We start from the raw sequence: 6,000 nt of genomic DNA on the forward strand, positions 1-6,000 counted from the left end.
GACCACACAGGTAGCTGGGCAAGGCGAGGTACCGAAGGATAAGGCAGTAGCGTAGTCAAACGTAGCAGAAGGTCAAGGCAGGCGGCAAAGGTGCGAAGTCTAATAATATAACGAAGGTCTGGATACACGGGTATACAGGCTAGGAGCACTGATGATCCAGCAGGGAAGTATGGGAGGTGCAGAGACTTATAGGATGGTGTCAGGTGTTCACAATAATTATGGTTAGGGCATACTGACCCATTAAATTTTGGAGCTCTGACACGACCGCGGGAGCTGAGACACAGTGGAGGCAGCAGGGGAGAGAGGTGAGTGACTGGCTGGGATTCGCATGCGGGCACGTACCGCGATGCGAATCCCAGCCCCACCGGCAGCCGGGGACAAAGGCATAATGCACTTGTGGCTGGTGCAGGCGGCCGGAGCGCGGGACATGACAATACCCCCCACCCCCCTTTGGTCTCAAGAACTTGTGGATAAGGTCACGATCTAGAATGTTGTCTTGTGGCTCCCAATATCTTTCCTCTGGGCCAAAACCAACTTGGAATCTAAAATTTCTTTGACAACATAAACATCGGAGGTACCAGAGATGGGAGTAGGAGTGATAACTTTTTTTTAGAGAAGCGGTTATGGATAACAGGCTTTAAGAGGGATACATGAAAGAGAATTCGGGAGGAGGACGTCTTTTCTCGTCCGCTTGCGATTTCATACGAGTGGCGGCACGCTGAAGAGAGTCACAAGTCTTTTGCCAGAGGGAGACGAAGTTCTGCACTTGATCATCAGCCATGGGGACTCCGGAGGAAGGGGACAAAGGTAAAGGAGGACGAGGATGAAGTCCATAGACCACAAAGCAAGGAGATGACCCGGAGGATTCAGAATCCTTATGGTTGTAGGAAAACTCAGCCCAGGGTAGCATATCGGCCCAGTCATCTTGGCGAGCCAAAGCATAATGGCGGAGATAGTCTTCTAATACCTGGTTTACCCTTTCGACCTGTCCATTGGATTGAGGGTGGTAACTCGAAGAAAAATCTAATTTAAACAGAGGGCCCTCCAAAACTTAGAGACAAATTGGACTCCTCCTTAGAGACAATATGGGAGGGCAATCCATGCAGGCGGAAGATATGGCAGAGGAACAACTTGGCAAGCTGTGGTGCAGAGGGTAATCCCGGTAATGACACAAAATGAGCCATTTTAGAGAATCGATCCACAACAACCCAAATGACCGTATTTCCGCCAGAAGAGAGAAGATCAGGAATAAAGTCCATTGCAATATCAGTTGAAGTTTGCTCTGGAACTGGCAGAGAATGTAGTAGACCAGTAGGCTTAGAATGGGGGGGGTCTTGTCCGGGGCACAAACTGAACATGATCGGACAAAATCAACGAGATCCTGTTTTAGAGTGGACCACTAATACTGTCGTGCGATGAGCTGTATGGACATATGAATTCCAGCATGACCGGCCAATAGAGAGGAATGACCCCATTTCAGGACTCGGAGTCTTAAACGGGGAGGTACATAAGTCTTCATAGGTGGCAAGTGCTGAAGACACACTGGCGCTGCTGAGATGACATGATCTGGGGAAATTATATGTTGAGAATGGGATTCCAGGCCTTGAACATAGGAGGATCTGGACAGAGCATCAGCACGAAGATTCTTCTCTGCAGGACAGAAGTGGATTAAGAAGTTAAATCTGGAGAAAAACAGAGACCATTGAGTCTGTTGGGGGTTGAGACGATGGGCAGACTGGAGATAGAGCAGGTTCTAGTGGTCCGAATAGATAGTAAGCGGATGTACAGAGCCTTCCAAGAGGTGACGCCATTTTTCTAATGCCAACTTAATGGCCAAGAGCGCGTGATCTCCGATGGTATAATTTCTCTCCGCAGGGGAGAAGGTTTTGGGAAAAAAAATGCAGCTTAACCTTAAGGACTCAGCCCATTTTGGCCTCAAGGACTCAGACAATTCAATTTTTACGTTTTCATTTTTTCCTCCTCGCCTTCTAAAAATCATAACTCTTTTATATTTTCATCCACAGACTAGTATGAGGACTTCTTTTTTGCGCGATCAGTTGTCCTTTGTAATGAAATCACTCATTATATCATAAAATGTATGGCGCAATCAAAAAACACTATTTTTGTTGGGAAATTAAAAAGAAAAACGCAATTTTGCTCATTTTGGAAGGTTTCGTTTTCACGCCGTACAATTTACGGTAAAAATGACGTGTGTTCTTTATTCCGAGGGTCAATACGATTAAAATGATACCCATTATTACATACTTTTCTATTATTGTTGCGCTTAAAAAAATCACAAATTTTTTACCAAATTAGTTCACACCGTTCACCGTACGGGATCATTAACATTTTATTTTATCGGACATTTACGCACGCAGCTATACCAAATATGTCTATTAAATTAATTTTTTACGCTTTTTGGGGGTAAAATAGGAAAAAACGGACGTTTTACTTTTTTATTGGGGGAGGGGATTTTTCACTTTTTTTTACTTTTACTTTAAAATTTTTTGAAATTTTTTTTTACACTTGAATAGTCCCCATAGGGGACTATTCATAGCAATACCATGATTGCTAATACCGATCTGTTCTATGTATAGGACATAGAACAGATCAGTGTTATCGGTCATCTTCTGCTCTGGTCTGCTCGATCTCAGACCAGAGCAGGAGACGCCGGGAGCCGGAAGGAGGAAGGTGAGGGGACCTCTGTGCAGCGTTCTGAATGATCGGATCCCCGCAGCAGCGCTGCGGGCGATCATTTATTGAAATCGCGCACTGCCGCAGATGCCGGGATCTGTATTGATCCCGGCACCTGAGGGGTTAATGGCGGACGCCCGCGAGATCGCGGGCGTCGGCCATTGCCGGCGGGTCCCTGGCTGCGATCAGCAGCCGGGATCAGCCGCGCATGACACGGGCATCGCTCCGATGCCCGCGGTTATGCACAGGACGTAAATGTACGTCCTGGTGCGTTAAGTACCACCGCACCAGGACGTACATTTACGTCCTGCGTCCTTAAGGGGTTAAAGTTCTCCCCTTAGAAGACTTCTGCGTCAACACTGCACCTGCTCCAACTGAAGAAGCATCCACTTCCAAGATGAATGACTTGCTCGGAATGGGTCTAGATAGAACAGTAGCCGAAGCGAAGGCAGACTTTGTTTGAAAGCTTCTTCAGCCTCAGGAGTCCAAACTCTTGGATTAGCAGTCTTCTTGGTAAGCAAGACAATGGGGGCTACCAGAGTGGAGTAGTGAGGAATACATTGCCGATATTAATTGGCAAAGCCGAGGAAGCGCTGTATTACTTCAAGCCCGAAGGGTGAGGAAAGTCCAGTACTGCGGACAGCTTGTTGGGATCCATTTAAAGGCCTTGACTGGTAATAATATACCCCAGAAATGGAAGGCTGTTTTTTTCAAAAGTACGTTTCTCTAGTTTAGCGTAGAGATGAATTTCATGGAGACTCTGTAACACTTGGCAGAGGTGAGAGCGATGAGACTGGATATTGGCCGAGTAGATGAGTATGTCATCCAAATAAACAACACAGGAGTAATATGGGGCGTGAATATTCGCATTTTGAATTTTTATCGCGAATATCGTAAATTCACGAATATTGCGAATATATTCGCTATATATTCAAAATTAAGAATATGCACTTTTCTGCATAAGCGCATATTCGCATTTGCACATATTTGCATATTTAAATATTCGTATATGCGTATATATTCGCATATGTGATTATTCGCATATTGCTTCTTTTCACTTGTGGGCTAATTAGAATGATGCAAATACACTTGTCAGAGGTTATCAACAACATTCCTAGAAACCAATAGTAAAGTTGCCCACCCACTCACTGTTTTCCTCCTCGAATATGCGAATATTCACATATGTGAACATGCAAATATAACGAATACACAAAATTCGCAAATATAGGATGAATATTCGTGTATATATTCGCGAAATATCGCGAATTCGAATATGGCCAATTCCGCTCATCACTACACAGTAGTAAAGGAGGTCACGAAAAATGTAATTGACATCCTCCTGGAAGACTGCTGGAGCATTGCAGAGTCCGAATGGCATCACTAGATACTCAAAATGAGCTTCACAATTATTAAATGCGTTCCTCCATTCGTCCCCTTCTCATATATGAATCAAATTATAGGCCCCACGAAAATCCAATTTAGAGAAGATTTTGGCACCTTGCAGACAATCAAATAACTCCAAGATGAAAGGAAGTGGGTAGAAGTTCTTTACTGTAATTTTACTCAGACCTTGGTAGTCGATGCATGGTCATAGAGACTAGAGATGAACGAATCGAAGCTGAGAAACTCAAATTCATTATGAATTTCATGAAATATTCGATTTGCAACAAATGCGAATATCGCCGCAATTCTATCACGCAAATCGCTTCATTAAACTTCATTTTACAGCGTTCCAGACTATTGGATCCACATGTGAGTACATGGGGCAGGGGATTATGGGAGGGCAGGAAACAGCGGCGGAAATGAAGGTAGGCGGGATGACCCTGAATCACATGTGAGATGCAGCCTATCAGCATTCATTGACCCCTGTGATGTCACAGCCCTATATAATCAGCAGCCATCTTTCCTCTTTTCGTTTCATCCATGAGATAGAGAGGACGGGACTGTGTGTGTGTGTGTGAATAGCTTATACCACAGCATTACACTGCAACTGCTAGTCACATCAGCATTAGGGAAAGACAGGAGTGCAGAGTGCTTCGCTGTTCTCACTGAGATGGATCTTTGATATCTAAACCTCCTTTTCACGTTATTGAGCATTGCATCAGAGAGGGGCAGATAGCTGTCAGCTGCCACATACAGATCAAAAAGCTGCCTGAACTTTATGAACCATCTTATCTCCTCATTTTTCAGTGCAATTCAGTGTTTTTTTTTTTTGCTCCACAAATCATCTGCTGCTCAGAATTGTGTGACAGAGTGGAATTTAGGGTTTAATTCCATTTTTTTTTTTTTTTTTTTTTTTGTGGTGCTGCACTGTTGGGTCCTGCTGCTGTTCACAAATAAGTTATTTTTCAGCGGCCTGTAGTGAATTTGTCTGCCCTCATACGTGCATACCACATGCCTACATCAAAGCAGTCTACTATTCTGTGTCTGTAACAAGTCTAGATACAGGGAAAGTCCTGATTCCTGGCAAAGTAATCACCTGCTGGTGTTTTTAGAAAATACAGATTTTTTCTGCGTAGTGTTGCCCATATTACTGCACTCATCAGTGCATCCCGCATACGTACATCCAAGTAGTTTACCATTTTGTACCTGTTAATCTATCAAGGGCCTACATACTGTGAAAGTTCAAACAATAGTATTCACCGGCTGGTGTTTTACAAAAATACAGATTTTTAACTGGGTATTGTTGCGCAAATTTCTGCCCTCATCAGTGCATACTGCATTCGTTCATCCAAGTAGTGTACCATTTTGTACCTGTTAATCTGTCAATGGCCTACATACTGTGAAAGTCCAAACAATAGTATTCACCAGCTGGTGTTTTACAAAAATACAGATTTTTTTCTGCGTATAGTTGCGCATATTACTGCCCTCATCAGTGCATACCGCATACGTACATCCAAGTAGTGTACCATTTTGTACCTGTTAATCTGTCAAGGGCCTACATACTGTGAAAGTCCAAACAATAGTATTCACCGGCTGGTGTTTTAGAAAAATACCGATTTTTTTACTGCGTATAGTTGCACATATTACTGCCCTCATCAGTGCATACCGCTAGAGATGAGCGAACTTACAGTAAATTTGATTCGTCACGAACTTCTCAGCTCGGCAGTTGATGACTTATCCTGCGTATATTAGTTCAGCCTTCAGGTGCTCCGGTGGGCTGGAAAAGGTGGATACATTCCTGGGAAAGAGTCTCCAAGGACTGTATCCTCCTTTTCCAGCCCACTGGAGCACCTGAAAGCTGAACTAATTTATGCAGGAAAAGTCATCAACTGCCGAGCCGAGAAGTTCGTGAAGAATCGAATT

Source organism: Hyla sarda, chromosome 10 (assembly GCF_029499605.1).
Source record: "Hyla sarda isolate aHylSar1 chromosome 10, aHylSar1.hap1, whole genome shotgun sequence".
NCBI lineage: Eukaryota > Metazoa > Chordata > Amphibia > Anura > Hylidae > Hyla > Hyla sarda.